At 35.8% G+C, this 17,228-nt stretch overlaps 2 pseudogenes; both read left to right on the forward strand.

Annotated features, from left to right (window-relative positions):
- Nucleotides 1-2,451: 2,451 nt before the first annotated feature.
- Nucleotides 2,452-5,754, forward strand: LOC121787714 (annotated as a pseudogene).
- A 4,499-nt stretch (nucleotides 5,755-10,253) lies between these two features.
- Nucleotides 10,254-16,448, forward strand: LOC121787689 (annotated as a pseudogene).
- The last annotated feature ends 780 nt before the right edge of the window (nucleotides 16,449-17,228 follow it).

Below are 17,228 nucleotides of genomic sequence, written 5' to 3' on the forward strand. Positions count from 1 at the left end.
CCCAAGTTATTTGCACTATTTTCATTTTTAGTAAAAATTTTCACCTACAGCCGTAATATTTGACTTTGCTATACACTCATTCCTTAATCTCCGTGCCGAAAATGAAACGTGCTAGTAGTGCGGGACGGAGGGAGTATGTAATTTAAGTAGAGCAATTGTGAAAGTTGATAGGCTCACCCCGATTAGCATGCATAAAAAGGCGCACAAAATTTAACTTTTGAATTTGTCAGTTTGATTAGCCCATAATTTGAGTGGTACTGATTAAAAACTGATGGCTTGACTCGATTAGCATTCATAAAAAGAAGAGTGGGCTATAAAAGTATTCTCTCCATCTCTCTAAAATTGACAGAAGAGTGGGCTATAAAAGTACTCCCTCCATCTCTCTAAAATTGACAAAATTGTACATGACACAGTTTTTAATATGTAATTAGTAAAATAAGAATGATGTAGGAAAAAATAAAAGAGATGGAAAAAAAAAAGTAAAAGAGAGGGGGGAAGTAGTGGAAGTAGGATTAGTGGATTGAAAGGTTCATGTTATTACTAGTTCAAAACTTTCTTAATTTAAACTTTGTCGAATTTTTGGGGACGGTCCAAGCTGAAAAACTAGTTTATTTTTTGGGACAAAGGGAGTATAAAATTAAGGATGCTCACCAATTTGGTAGGTTAATTTTAATCCAACTAAATATGGAAACGGGTGGGCTAAAAGACTAGCATAGATAGGCTAGATATTTATCTTGCATATCAAAAATAAGTTTCGTCAGAATAAATTATACAATGAAAAGTCTCATTTCTTTATGACAAATGTTTTGAGGAATGTGAATTGAATAAAATAGTAAAAGACTGCGAGTAAGTATATTAATTTTGTAATGAAATGTTAATGAGATGAGTTAGTGGAAAGTGAAATGAAACTCGACATGCCAAAATGGAAAAACGTAGGGCTGGCAAATCGTGCGGATTGGGTCGTTATCGGGTCAACCTGATAATGACCCAACCCAATAAGGTTTAACCTGAACCCGACCTGTTAAGGAAACTATAAATCCGAACACGAACCCGACCTGCTACCTTCAAATCCGAACACGACCCGCACCCGACACGAACCCGTTATCGACACGATATAATATGGGTTGACACGACACGATAACAACCCGAACCTGATATTACACGATTAAAACCTAATATTACACGATTAAACCTTAATTTTTAACCTAATTTACATAATTAAAATTCATTTTATACTATTTAAACCTAATTTATAAGAAAATAAAAAATTAAAGTAATATATATTTTTTTAAATAATAATAAAAATAATAATATTATTTCTTAATGGGTTACCCGTATCCGACCCGCATCCGACCCGAACCCAACCCGAAATTATCGGGTTCTTAATGGGTCAACCCGATAAGGACACGGATCCAATAAGACTTGACCCCAACCCAATAATTTCGTGCGGATTCGTATCGAATTATCGTGTCGTGTCGAAAATTGCCAGCCCTAGAAAAACGAACTAGTAACACCAAATCCAAATGGAAGGGGTATTATCGCAACAAAATATAACTACTAATCGAACGCTTAATGAACTAGGTTCATGGGACCGAGTGTTATTGGGCTACATCTATATTGTCTTATGGGGCAACTTCATTTTTCAAAATCAAAACCATTTGTAGCTTCATCGTTGATACATAGAGAAACCATTATAGTATGAAGTAGATTCAAGAGCCCAGCCCAGATTCTACATGCCAATAAGTCCATTAAGAGCCCAGCACAGATTCTAATGTAAAATGTAGATTTTGTATTATTTTATTTCTTTCATACTCAGTCAATATTATTGCAAATTATTTGAACCATACAAAATTAGACTACAATTCATAATCATGTCTAATAAATTACCCTACCTTAAATTGCAATTAATTCTCATATTTGCCAGATTTTGGTCAGAAAAAATTGTTCTTTTCTTTTACAACAAGAAATTTAAAAAATCTAAATATCAATATGAACGCAAATTATTGTGGTAGTAAAAAAAATATATGAACCATATATCAATCACATTATACTACTTACTATAAAATATGGAAAATTATCAGGAAAATAATGATTTTTGGTGTTTGTGATCCAGTTTTAAAAATCCACCGTAAAATACGAATTTATCTTGTGTGGCATTCCAAAAATTTCACAAAAATATCACATGTAAATTTAATAATTTTCTTAATATATTTAACAAATAACACAACCATGTCATCAATTTGAAACCAAAAAAATAATGTAGTATTATGAGTGAGAAATCAGAATATTTCAAAAATTTGATAAAATTATTAAAATTTATAAATTTTTTAAACTGAATATTAAAATTAAAGGACACATTGGATTAATTAAGAGTAAATAAAAATAAAAAGATCAAGAAAAAGAAAAGCAGCTCCCAAAAACCGGTTTGACCAATTAAAATGAGCTAGGGCACAGCTTTTGGGCTCGGACTATAAATAGCTACGGAGCACGCAGCAAAATGGTCGTGAGCTAAGCAAAGAAGAAACGAAGCCGGAGAAGAAGGATTATCCCTTTACCATCTCATCCTTCCGTACATAAATACGTACACGTACACTTCGTCAAGGTATTACATGTGTGTATTATGTGTATTTTGCGGATCCGTTCCTCCTGTTTTCACCAACAAAACCCTAGCTGATTCTCGCTGTTATTTCCAGTTTTTTGATTCACTTGCTACTTGAATTTAGTTTGTCAGTTTCGCGTTTTTGTTTATGTAATTTTAATTCCGTATATAAGATGTTCGCATTTTCTCCGTATTCATTCGTGCCAAAATTTTAATTCCGTATATAAGATGTGAATTTGTTTGTTGGGAAGTCCTAATGCTACTCCGTAGGAAGTCCTCCCTATCGTGGATGCTCTAGTATTTTCCCACGAAAATAATTAAAGAAGAAAATAATGCATAAATAATTTTGAAGGCTTAAAAGCCGCCGCATCACTTGTGCTTATATGGCGTCGGAAGCAGCGGCCGAGACGGCGGCGAAGCCTAGAGGCGGTAAGCTTTGTACCATCTGCAACGCCAAGCGAGCCGCCCTCAAGCGCCCTAAAACCCTCGAACAAGTAAACTCTCTTGCAATAATCCTCAATTTAATTCTCAAACCATTACTGAATTAACATGCCCTTCTTCCTCTCTGCAATAGATATGCAAAGACTGTTTCTACGCAGTTCTAGAAGACGAAATTCACAGAGTGATTGTGGATAATCACCTCTTCAAGCGCGGCGAGCGCGTCGCTATTGGAGCTTCTGGAGGAAAAGGTGCAGAAAATTTGCTCTCCTCTTCTATTTTTGCCCTAATTTAGATTGCATTCGGTTGGTAGTAATTGGATTGTGTTTCGGCAGATTCAACTGTGCTTGCATATGTGATGTCCGAATTGAATCGCACACACGATTACGGGCTCGATCTTTTCTTGCTTTCGGTTGATGAAGGCATTACTGGATACAGAGATGATTCACTTGAAACTGTTAAAAGAAATGAAATTCAGGTGTGGTGTATCACCAATTGCTTTGCTTGCAGGATTTATTCTCTTTCATTTCTGGTGTTAAGTTTTGTTTTCGTTTTCTATGCCGATTTAAGGATTTAGGGTTTAGGGGTTTAGCTTTGCAATGTGTCTGTTCGAAATTTAAGCTATAGGCTTATGAGGTTAAGGAGAGTCAGCTAGATGAACTGGTTTTCCTCTCACATTTTCAATAATTCTGTAATGTCTAATTGATTGATGCGTTTTATATGCTTTCAGTATGGAATTCCTCTTAAAGTTATCTCGTATAAAGACTTATATGGGTGGACGATGGATGAGATTGTGAAGCTGATAGGTCTCAAGAACAACTGCACCTTTTGTGGTGTTTTTCGTCGCCAGGTAACAAGAATGATGAAACTAGAAGACTGAAAAGAACATAACTTTAGTTTCGATTAAGCAACTTCTACGATTAAAATCCTCACATAGGTTACTTAGTTATCCAAATCTAACAATGGTGATCCTGCTTCTGTTTAAGGCTCTCGACCGGGGTGCTTCTCTTTTAAAAGTGGACAAGATAGTTACAGGGCATAATGCAGATGACATTGCTGAGACAGTTCTACTAAACATATTGAGAGGCGACATTGCAAGGTAATATATGCTAAGAGATTGAAAGTAAGACTAAAGTTGGCACTTTTGTGCTCCTTCATTTTCTTTGTCAGCTTGATCAGTGGAAACTCCTTGTTAAAATGGCAGGCTGAGTAGATGTACTTCTATTATTACGGGTGAAGATGGGCCTATTCCAAGATGCAAGCCTTTTAAGTACACCTATGAGAAGGAAATTGTGATATATCCTTTCTGAATTAGAAAGTTTTATGCTTTCTTTTCATTGCTGATTGTATGCTTGTAGCAGCCGTTTTATTAGCAATCGTGTCCCCTTAACATACTTTTTTACGTATGCATACTTCAAACGGTTGGATTACTTCTCAACTGAGTGTACGTATTCATTGCACATTTCCTCGCATATTTACTGGTTTCTTGTTTGGTCATTGATACTCTCTTAGTACCTATTGACTTTCCTTTAAGCCCACTTGTCTTCCCTTATACGTGCTTTGATCATCATTACGTTATAATTTGAATTGCAGGCATATACTCTCCCAATGCTTATCGTGGCTTTACTCGGGAATTCATTAAAGATTTAGAGAGGATCAGGTCCTACCTACAATCTGTTCTGATATTGATGTTGTCTTTGGCACAATATTTTTTTTTGGTGTAACATTGCTTTCCATGGTTGTCATTTTAGGCCAAGAGCTATACTCGACATCATAAAATCTGGTGAAGATTTTAGAATAGCAACCCATACAAAAATGCCAGAGCAGGGAAATTGTGAAAGGTGTGGTTACATCTCCAGCCAGGTAAGAGTGTAACTTGCTTTGCCTTCGGTTTAATCTTTAGAAGAGCACATATCTCAAACAAATTCTACTCCCTTCGTCCCATTCAACGCGAAGCATTTCCATTTTTGCACAATATTTTGTACTCCTACAATTTTGTTTGCCATGTTAAGTGGATAGAGATTAAAGTAGGGAGTCATGATTTTATTTTTAAAAAAGTGCCGTTTTGAGTGAGACTTCCTACAAAAGAAAGTGTGTCGCTTTGAACGAGACAGAGGAATTATATTACTCCTATTTATCTAGTTGTGGTCGTATTTGATCATTTTACTCGACTATTCTGCATTGAATTTACTTTAATCCTAGGCATGCTATACTTTAAATTAAAAAGTACGATGTATATAACCCTCAACACTTACCTTTCTTTGGCATATTCTACATTTGCTTTTCGATGGTCTCTACTTGAGGCGCTAATAACTGCAGTTAAGCCCATCATCTTCAACCCGTAACATGTCACCCTACAGAAGATTGCGAGCGTTCAAAGTTTCGTACACGTCTTATAAATGCAGAAATGGTGTAAAGCTTGCGTTCTACTCGATGGACTTAATCGAGGTTTGCCTAAGCAAGGTATTGGTCGGGCCCGAGGCTTGGATGCCGAGCGGAACAAGGATTCGAGAGAAACTGATGGAACACAGTTTGCAGAGCAAGCAATGTGGATCACTTGACTTCTGATTCAGTGGTGCAGTTTGGTATGTTTGAAATTCCCTACTTACTGTTTATAATGCGAAACATATTCATTTGGGTATTCCTGTATTTTCTGTATTAAAAAAACTATTTAGGATTCTATGGGTTAATGAAATTTTGGTTTTGCATTAAGAAAACAGGTATACCATCTTTTTCTTTTTCTTACTTTCTTTATTATTAAAAGAATGACTGTTTTCTTCTTACTGAGTGTATTTTCACTTTTGGCATTTATGGCAATTGCTTCACCATTACTTTCGCCTGAATTTGTACCGTTTTAAAGATTGTTACAAATGTTGCTTTATGTCTTTTTGGTTATAGATGAATATTAAAATTACATAATACTATAACTAAAGACACTAACAAAATTGCCAAATTGCTTTTTTAGGATAAATACAAAATTGCATTAGATTAAATTACTAAAATCCTATAAATTTAAAATAAAAACTTTTCGGAATCAGGAAATTCAAATTGTTCTTTATTAGTTTAAAATGTAATATCTCTAAAAATTAAACACGAAGCTGGATAATTAAAACACCACTCGACAAGGATGAACACTTACTTTAAATTAAAAAACAAAGGTCAAATTTAGATTCTCATTGTTCTTTTCAAATTTACCATCTAATAATTTAAGTTGCAGTTATATAAATATCTTTCTTATTTCCTTTATTCAGACAGTAGTCTACTGTTAGGTCAGAAAAGAAGATGATTATTATAATAACAGCTCAAATGTGATATTGAATTGTGAATAAAATAATTACTACTCCTCGCATGTTTTATAATAATATAGTTGCAACTTGTATCTGTATATCCGGTCTTCAATGATTTTATTATTTATATTCCAAACTATGAAATTTATGAATTTTATCAATTGTATCAATCTTATGGAGTGCCATTTTTCACAACTTGTATATTAAAATATTAAGATCGAAACCAAATTGGTAAATTGAGTTGAAAAATTGAGTAAAACTAATTCAAATGTTACAAGTGAGATAGATTTGAAAAGGGTCGGTTTTGACCTACATTTTCATGATTGACCGAATGTTTTCTAAATGTATAATTTTGATTTTTGAGATATACAAATAATCTTCAATGCATTACCATTTATTACCAAATAAATAATTATTTTTTGGATAGTAACTATAAAATCGATGTTTGAATACCACACTATGAAAATTATAGTACTAGTAAAAATCTATGCAAATAAAATATTGGATGGAAATATATATACTACATGCTAGTTTATGCTGAAAATCTACGGCTGTTCTTATGCAAAATTATAAATGTAAGACAAAGTTTATTATGAATTGCATTTAATTATATAATTAACACATTAGTATTTTATCATGAGGATAAGGCCATCCACAACGCTGTTCTTATACCGTTCCTTAAACCACTATTTGAGGGCCTCACTGTACTTTTTTACTCCATTCCTTAACTAAGGAATGGAACCTGCAACCCTTCGTTCCTTAACCGTTCATTAAATTACTATTCATTCAATTTCATTTTTTTTATTTCCAACCCAATTCAATTTAAATAAACACACTTTAATAAAAAAACAAACACACTTTATTAAAAAAACACACAACATTAAAAAAAATTACAACTTAAACTTAAAAAAATAAAAAAACACACAGTTCAAATCCAAAAAAAATAAAAGTACACATTTTTAATAATTTCATCCGCCAAAATTTGCCCAAATGTGATCAATTAGATCCTGTTGGAGTTGGGTGTGGGCGCTAGAGTCGCGTGTCCTTGCACGAATAGATAACCGTTCTTGTATAGACGGATGCGCTCCACTTCGAGGCGGACTACTCGCGGTTGAGCTTCCGGGGGATTCGGGGTCGAACCAATTTCCCGCCTCGGGTCCTTCGTCTTGGACAATCATGTTGTGCAAAATTATGCACGTATACATGATGTCGACCATGTTCTCCATGAACCACGTACGAGCCGGGGCTTTGATGATGTTGAAGCGCGCTTGGAGAACCTCGAACGCCCTCTCCACATCCTTGTGAGCAGCCTCCTGCTTCTGCGCAAAAAGAGCCTGCTTTGGGTTAGCAGACCCACTGCACGTCTTCACGAAGGTAGGCCACTTCGGGTAGATGCCATCGGCGAGATAGTACCCCATTTTATAAAGCCGGTTGTTGGCGACGAAGTTGATGGCCGGCGCTTTACCATCCAAAATTTCGGTCAAGAGGTCGGACTGGTGGAGCACGTTTACGTCGTTGTTCGACCCGGGAACCCCGAAGTACGCGTGCCAGATCCAAAGGCGGTAGTCGGCAACGGCCTCGAGTATAACGGTTGGGTGGGTGCCTTTGTGGCCGCTCGTGTAGGACCCCTTCCACGCCACCGGGCAATTCTTCCATTGCCAGTGCATGCAATCGACGCTGCCAAGCATCCCGGGGAATCCGTGCACTGTTTCGTGAAGGTCGAGCAGGAACTGACAATCGGCCGTGCTTGGCCTCCGGAGAAATTCGTCGGTGAAGGCTGCCCGGACACCTTTGCAGAATTTGAGCAAGCACATTCGCCCAGTGCTGTCTCCGATGTGGAGGTATTCGTCGAACATGTCGGTCGTTTGTCCAGTCGCAAGCTGGCGGATTGCTGCAGTACATTTCTGCAGCGTCGTGTGGCTGGGACGGCCGACCGCGTCGAACCCTTCCTGGAAGAACTCTTCCCGGGCTGCCAAAGTATTCGCGATGTGGAGAAATAACGGTTTCCCAATGCGGAAACGGCGACGGAAGTACGTATCTCCCCAAACCGGGTTATCGCAGAAGTAGTCGCGTACTAACCTTGCGGTGGCTTCCTCCCGGTTACGATAGATGTACGTACGGGAGCGTCGTTGGGGCGGCGCAGCTTGTTCCGCCTCCCATCGTCGATCTTCTTCAAGTGATTGTTGCAATATTTGACGCATTTGTTCAAAAGGATCCATTAGTTTGATTAAATTTGGGAGAAGGAAAGCATAGTTGATTTGAGATGAAAATTGGGGTGGAAATAGAGAGGAATAGATGTGTGTTTGTGATTGAAATGAGTATGAAATAGGAGTATTTATAGAGTAAATAAATAAAATAAAAATAAAAATAATACAAAACGGATATAAAAAACGGTCACATTACCGTTGCAAAAATTTTTTTATTAAATTCGAATTTAAAAAAAAAATGAATTATTGCATCACCGGGACGAAGCCCACTCGCGGGGCAGCGAGTGGGCTTCACGCGTCGAATGGGAGGCCGCCACGTCGCCTCGGCGCGTGGCGGAACGTTTCGTTTCGCGTTCCTCTGGAACGGAACACGACACGGCATAGGAACGGCATGGGCACGGAATGGCGACGGAACGGAGCCTGCAACGCGTGCCGCAGCGGAACCGTTCCGCCGGAACGGCATAGGCACCGCAACGGCACAGCGTTGCGGGTGCTCTAACAAGTCATGTGGGGTGCATAGGACACCACCGACACCGTTGTTTTAATTCTACCCTTTTTAAATTACCGTGTCTTGATAATGATAAATAAATATGATATAAATAGTACTCGTATTTCAAATTTTAGTACTAATGCCTAAATCATATACTTTGATTTGCAAGTATAACATAATCTCTATAAATTAACTCTCTTAAGTATTTTTTTTAATTTACCCTTAGATGAACCATTAATCAAACATACTGGTTTTTATCATTTGGGAAATAAAAAATCTCAGAATCTGCCTCTTTGACCATAAATGCATTCTAATCATAGTCCATCATTAATTATTACGATATTTATCATTAAATACCCCTTGGTATAATACTACCTCATATCGATTTTTTCCCATCTTATTATTATCGATGTACGAGTTGTCAATCTACGCGTTTATTCGAATAGAGTCGCAGTAATAAAATTAGAAGGTGTGCCACATATTCCAAAAATTTATTTATTTCAATGCATATTCTAAAAATTAGATAATTTGGTTAGATTCTGGCCACCTTTATGAGTATAACTTTAAACATCAGTCAAAACAATTATAAAATTTAATTTTGCTCGCAATTATTCAGCGACAAAAAAACTTATTCGTCTAACGTAATGATATTCTCAACCAAATTATGTCGTTTTCTTTACAAATAAACGGCATTGTCTAGCTATCCAACATTGTTGTCCATATATAATTTTAAGACTAACATATCTAATGTAATTTCACCAATTTTTTTTATAGCAAACTGACTGAGAACAACTTAAGACTCCATAGTTTTCAAAAGCTGGACAAGAATTTAATCAAATCTCATACTGTAGTAACTTTTCTAATTGTTACTAGTCGCTTCGATGAACATAATCAAAGGGATTGTTTAATGTGAGTGAATAAAAAATACTTCCGGCTATATAAAAAAATACTTATTTTTCGGTCGACTTAATTATAGAAGGACGAAGTATATTAGGGGGTGTTCGATTGACAAGATTAAATCTCATGATTAAATATGTATCATGTATGGTTTATAAGATTGAATCCTTCAACTTAATACTAGATGGATAGACTCACGATAATTAGTCATAGCATCCCTCCAATTAAAATAATCCCACAACTTAATCCTAGATGGATAGTCTCATGAGAGTTCCGAACGCCACCGAGTATTAAATTTATTTAATCATAAATCCCCAATCCGTTCTCCTCTCTCTTCTATCTCACACTAAAACAGCATTACTGTTATTAGTATCCCCTCCATCTCCAATCTCCCAAACATGCCGCTAAGATTAGCGGTAGTTTTGGCGTTTCTGGCCGTCGCCGCCGCAGAGGATCCGTACCGATTCTTCAATTGGAATGTCACCTACGGCACCGCTCGGCCTCCCCCAGCAGGTTCTCCCTCTCTCTCTCTCTCTCTCTAACGCAATGTGGGTGAATTTGGTTTTAATTTGGTGATTTTATTTGTTTGGGGAAAGGGCATTTTGATAAATGGGCAATTTCCTGGGCCGAATATCAACTCTGTTACCAACGACAACATCATCGTCAATGTCTTCAACAGCTTGGATGAGCCCTTCCTCAGTCACTGGTAATTACTCACGCACTCTCTTTCTTAATTTTTTTCTTCTTAGATTCTTGCGCATTTTAATGGGTTTATGCATTCATGAAGTGGACTTAAATTACTTTTATTTACTGGATTTATTGGGTTCGTGATAAAATAAAGTACTCCTACTACCATGAAATTAAAATAGTACTGCTATCTCTACTTTGGTTTACGATTTAAAGACATATTTTGGCTCAACGTGAATGTTAAGAAATTGTTCGTGGTAAGTAAAAAGTTAGTAATACTACTGTTTCGACTTTTCTATACTCCACAATTCAAGTATATAGAGAGAATGGATTGTGAAATGAAAAATATAAATAAGTCTTTAAATAAATAAGTAATTATTTTATGGAATAATGATTAAATAATCATTTTAAATAATTAATAATTATTCAAATTAAATGCCTTAGTTCTCTAACTGTAATCCTATTTTTGTGGATATTAATATAGTAGTATTAGTTTTAATGGAAGGTAGACTTATTTATTAAATACGTATTAAAAGGACATATAACAAGGAACTGATAAAAAGAAATATGAGGCACGTTTTTAGTAGTATGAATTAGAGTTATTATGTGTATAGTTATATTATGCCTTGATATTGAGAATATAGCCCTTGATTAGCCACGAATTAGTGATTTACTTCCGCCTTAAGTTTAGGGTATTATTTCGTCGTTTATTACTCATTATATTTAGTAATATTAGAATCCAAAGCTTATTAATAAATTTGATTTATTAGAAAGGGTGTTTGATTAATATTTAACTTATATACTTTGAGTAATCCGTATCCGAAATAGTACAAGAATAGTTGGTTAAATCATAAATTATAATAATGTACTGTAAAAATAAGAGCATTATGTCAAAATATTATTTTTAAAATTGGAATGGAAAGAAGCACATGGTTATGATATTCACTTACGTTAAATAACGTCCTGAATTCTAACAAGATAGGTGTGAAATCCAAAAAATATACAAAAATCGAGGGATAGGAAACATACATTTTATTTCATTTTCGTTTCAGTAAAACTAGAGAAAAAAAGTGTAAGTCTTCACCTACTATTGCAATTTGCAATAAATGAATTCCAATAATTGTAATAGAGTAACTGAAATAAGAACTTATACTCTATTTAGTCCCACCAATCTCAGGCTCTTTTTCTAGTTTTATTATACTTGGATTAAGTGGGAAGATGAAAATTGAACTTTATTATCCTTGGAATGGCTTTGATTTTGAATGTAATAGGAGTACTTTAAGATTTTATTAGCAGAAATGTTGTACGTAGTTTGAAAAAGAGGCCACTTGCACTTTTTTTAATGAAACAAGATAAAAAAAGTCACATGGGCTGTAGTGACATAGATTTTCTAAAGCTTATGTTATTTCCAGCCATTATCAATTTTTATTAATATACTAAAGCTTGTTATTTCCAGTCATTATCAATTTTGAATTAGATAAATAGTCTAAATTTAGCAAATAAAATATTCTCCATTTTTTTCTACGAATCGTATTCTTTTTTATGTTCATACTACTATACTTGGGTAAATTTAGTTTATTAGTAAATTTAATTGTTTATTTTATTCTTTATGCGTAGTTGGAATAAGGGAGTAATAAAATGAACGTGGGTTCTATTTCAAAAATGCGAAAACTTGAGGGACCTAGATTGAGATAAAACGGACAAGGATTCTGATTCGTCAATGATCTAATGAATTGGATTTGCCTTTGTTTCTGACGATGGTAGCCTCCTCGTCCATGCTATTGCCAAAACAATGGGTGTGTGCCGGAGCCAGAGCCAGAGCCTTTCTACTAAGCAAACTAAAATTTCAGAACTAAATAATTGATAATAGTAACTAACAACTTTTTAAATATAAAAGGCGCCATTCTTACGCCTTTAGCTTGCTACCATACTACTTAGTTCCATGTGACTGTTAACTGTTTCCTCTTGTTCACCGCGCTAGAGAATCTGAGTGCAATAATATTGATACACTATACTTAAACTGACGTTCATATATTAACCGACATGATCCAGGATCCCAAGAGTTTGCATGATTCGAACAGCTTTCATGAGGATGTCTCTTGTATTTAGACACCTATTCCCTGATATATTCCAGGAGTTTGCATAATCTTGAACAGCTTTTACAAGACCATTTTTTTGTTTTCTTCATGAACGTAATTTTATTTCTTTGGGGAACATGGAGGAAGATAGGATTTCACGGCTTTACTAGTTTTCTGCGAAGTCTTTGTTGGAAATTTATATTCATTTGGAATAATTCTTTTGGGATTTCCTTGCAATGCTCTCAATTTTAGAGCAATTGATGATTGCTTATATTTTGAGCTAATCCAGACTGGAACTGAGAGAGGATTTGACTTTTATTTCCTGACTTCACTTATAAGAAGGATTCTGGATAAGTTAGTTGTGGAGAAAGCATCTTACTTTTACAACTGAAGGAGAACAATAAAATACAACCCTCCTGTGCTGTACTGCTGTTAACATGTTTTAAGTTCCACGGAATTTGATGGCTTAGTTGATTGATTTGCTTCAAAGTCTTGTTATGACCAAGTCATCCCAGCCTACCATTTTTATGAAACTGAACAAGATTGGCTAATAGAAACTGATGCTCAATATCATACTGCAAGTTGGACCCCATTGTTTTGTGTCATGGAACCTGTCATGCATATGTTTTAAATTTATATGGCTGTCATCTCTACCTTGATATTGTGAAGATCATGTAGTGTTAACAGCCTTAGAAAGAGTAACGGCTGAGTTGTAGACACCTCTGGACTATCTTGAATTTGTATCCCTTACAATTCTTCGAGTTTATCGTGTTTGTTTTCTGATGTGCAGGGGACTGGTCATTCTCCTGCATGGTCTAAATGAACACAGGTTTGTGCCTAACTAGAGCATAGTAAATAAGTATAGGCTGCTTCAAGATTATTTCAATTAATTTTCATTTTTAATTTTCCTTATGTGCACTAAATGTGTGCATCGGTTTTTAAACAGTGGAAGATATGATGCGTTCGCCAAGAAACTGAACGCAAATGGTTTCAAAGTTTATGGAATGGACTGGATTGGTGAGTTGAAATTACTGAAATAATTTGTTATAATGCAGAAATAATTTCATAGTGAGCAGCACTTCAATAATGAATTTTCCATTTATTTTGGATCATGAGTAGGAAGAACAGAGTAATGATTATTTTCTATATTTCTTACTTTTTGCAATATCATGTTTTCTACTTCATGCTCGTAATTTTGTGGCTATCCAACAAAGGCGGGAGAAGAACATAACGAGCAAAGGTAGATGTTGCGCTATCTTTAATTTCATATGGATCTAGTTCTTCTAGTAAAATTTGTATCTTTTGAGATCTCTCTCAAATGTGGTGAAACAAGAAAGGCCCTTTTTGGTATGACAAAAGATGCATGTGCCCTTTTTACTTAAATAGTTCAGCCAACATATGAAAATTCTTTTAAATATAACACATTCATCGTGAGCTCTTTCTTCCCAATAAAACTTTTCGAGTAGAGGAACAAAGGGAGGCCTTTCCTTTACATTCTTAATCACCAAGGACCTGGTCGAATTGGGTATTTCCTAGTCAGACGCCGCACGTTTTATGGACCATTGTGAATTAATGGAGAATGTGTTTATCTTCATGAAAGCGTGTTTCTTTGTGTGTGTGTGAGAGAGGAGAGCATTTCAGGTTGAGAACTCATCTTTTTAGTGTGGCATTAACAAAATCTTTCTTGCTGTTTTGCTAATAAAATAGTCAGCATGTTTTTTGAGAAGGTATGATCATTTCAATGCTAGGTGGAGATTAATATTCCTCGGTTACCAGTTTTCTCAATCCTTTTCAACAAGCATTCTTTGCCTGCTTCAATACTAGATGATCACGTCAGTGAAAGCCCTGTTTGTTTTACTATTTTATAGTCTAGATGTGATAGAATTCAACCATGCATATCTATTTGGATGTTGCAGGCTATGAATATTTTTCAATGTGGATGCAATTGGTGCCTAAAAGTATCATGCAAAGCCTCCTTCATGAGTAAGCTTGTTATTTGAGTCTTTACATCTACCTTAAATGTGACAAATCAATGGAAGGAGAGCCATGCTTCTGAAATTTGGACAAGGAAAACTTTTCAAGAAAGGGAAAAGTGAAATGGATATCTGCTTACACACACATAATTCTTCCATACTAGCCAATGCATGTAGCGATGTAAAAATCGCCCCATTTAAGTGATTTTTTACGGGAAGAAATTGGACACTGAATTGTTGATGAATATTCCATGACCAAAAAACCATCTTCATAGTACTCCACTGCCTTTGGATCAGATTTTGGTCTTATGTGTCGTTGGTTTTGGCTTTGATTCATTAGCATAAATGTGTTCTAGATTTTTATTGTTTCTCTTTTTTTTACAATAACTCAGTGCCTATTGTGAGTAAGTTACTTCGATGTGCAGAGCTTGCAGAACTTTTTGCTGGATATTTTACTTGTTATACGATAGAAATACTATATAAGTACTAGATAGATCTAAGCCTTTACCTTATTCCAGGACATGGTGGCAGCGATGGATTGCACGCCTATGTCCATTCTCTTGATGATGCAGTTAATGATATGGTATTATCGTCGCTTCTCCACATACATAAAAGTTCTGAAAATACGTACAGAACTCCATAGACTTTTTTCGCTGATTCCCCCATCTTCTACGGTCAACAGAAATTGTATCTCAGCAAGGTTTTAGCTGAAAATCCAGGACTCCCATGCTTCTTCTTTGGACATTCAACTGGTGGATCTATAATCTTGAAGGTAGTATTTGAATATGTTATTGATTATTTTTACACTCTCACAGTTACAAGTCTCTTAATCTTACACCTAATTGATGCATGTTACTTCGCATGCATGATGAACAGACCGTACTTGATCCAAAAGTGAAACAGCGCATAGCAGGCATCGTATTGACTTCACCTGCCATAGGAGTTCAGCCATCCCATCCAATTTTCGCTGTAAGTTCACATCAACCATCAATCATTCAAATAACAAAGTATCAATCCTAATAGACCTATTCTTCAATGCCAATTATTGTAACATAGTTATGTATCTTTTAGCATTGAAGCACTATGCCTATCTGGTGTCAGGTGCTTGCACCGGTGTTTTCCTTCCTGTTTCCTCATTTTCAATTCAGTGCAGCAAACAAGAGGGGCGTCGCGGTCTCAAGAGATCCAGACGCACTAGTGGCAAAGTATTCAGATCCGCTAGTATTCACTGGAGCTATCAGAGTGAGAACAGGCTACGAAATTCTTCGGATAACTGCATACTTGCAGCAGAACTTGAGCAGGCTGGCAGCGCCATTTCTTGTTCTTCACGGCAGTGATGATTCAGTATCCGACACCCTGAAGCATCTCAGAAGCTGTACAAGGAGGCTTCGTCGACCGACAAAAAACATCGTGCTCTACGAAGGGCTATTGCACGACCTACTGTTTGAACCAGAGAAGGAAGAGATCATGAGGAACATAATGTCGTGGCTGAACACCAGAGTGTGAAGGCGGATACGGAGCAGTGGGCGTTGATGTGAAATAGGCATTTGGGAGTTGAGTAGGCGATGAAACACTCGTCTTGGTGAATAACAGAGCTCTCCTCCATTGTTAATTGTATGTAGAGGAGCAAAGCTATCTCTGCTCATAATTTTTTTCCTGGATAGGAATTGCAGAGAATGTAAAGTGAATTTATCTTATATTAGAAAGGTGTAGATTAATCTATGATGCTTCATTCATTAAGATTGATTGTTTGGACTCGCGGTTTTAAATGATAAATTTCATATTTTGTTAACCCAATTCGTAGATTTGCATTACCAATATGTTTGCATTGATGCAGATTTACTCTATGTTCGATTTTGAGACCTTCTACAGTAAGTTTTATGAGAGGCAAAGTAAGGACATATTTACAAATTGGATTTACTTTCAGTATATGGGATCAAATTTGCACATCTTTTAAAATATGGAACCGGGACATGCGGATCTTTTGTTTAAGGATATTTTTGTCTTTTTCTCTCCTTTTCTTATTCTTTTCCTCAAAAAATTATGTGAATTAACCAAAATGTCAATTCTCGTCTTGTCTTGTCTTCTCTTCCTCCTTTGTGAAACGGATCGGAAGGATAGATCCAATAACCGGCAAGTTCATAGTTCTCTTCCTACCTCCCATCATGGTCCTCATTCTACCATTAGAGAACTGTGAACTCGCAGGTTATTGGATCAATCCTCCAATCTATCTCGCGAAGGAGTAAGAGAAGACAAGGGAATGAGCAGTTTGTCCAGTTCACGTATTTTGTGAGGGAAAAGAATAAAAAAAAGAGAAAAAAAGGCAAAAATCCAATCAACTGAAAAGCTCGCGAGCCTTGATCTCATATTCTAAAAGAGGTGCGAATTGGATCTCAAATACTAAAATGTCATCCAATATAATCACAAAAACTATAATACCTAGATTGAGGTCAATTAAATATATTTTTTCAGACACATTTTATAAAATAGATACTATTAGCTTCATCATTGAAAAATAGAAACTTTTAAAACGACATGAGTTTTAATACACAATTAGTTAAGAGAGAAGAAT

The sequence above is a fragment of the Salvia splendens genome, chromosome 22 (genome assembly GCF_004379255.2).
Source record: "Salvia splendens isolate huo1 chromosome 22, SspV2, whole genome shotgun sequence".
Taxonomy (NCBI): domain Eukaryota; kingdom Viridiplantae; phylum Streptophyta; class Magnoliopsida; order Lamiales; family Lamiaceae; genus Salvia; species Salvia splendens.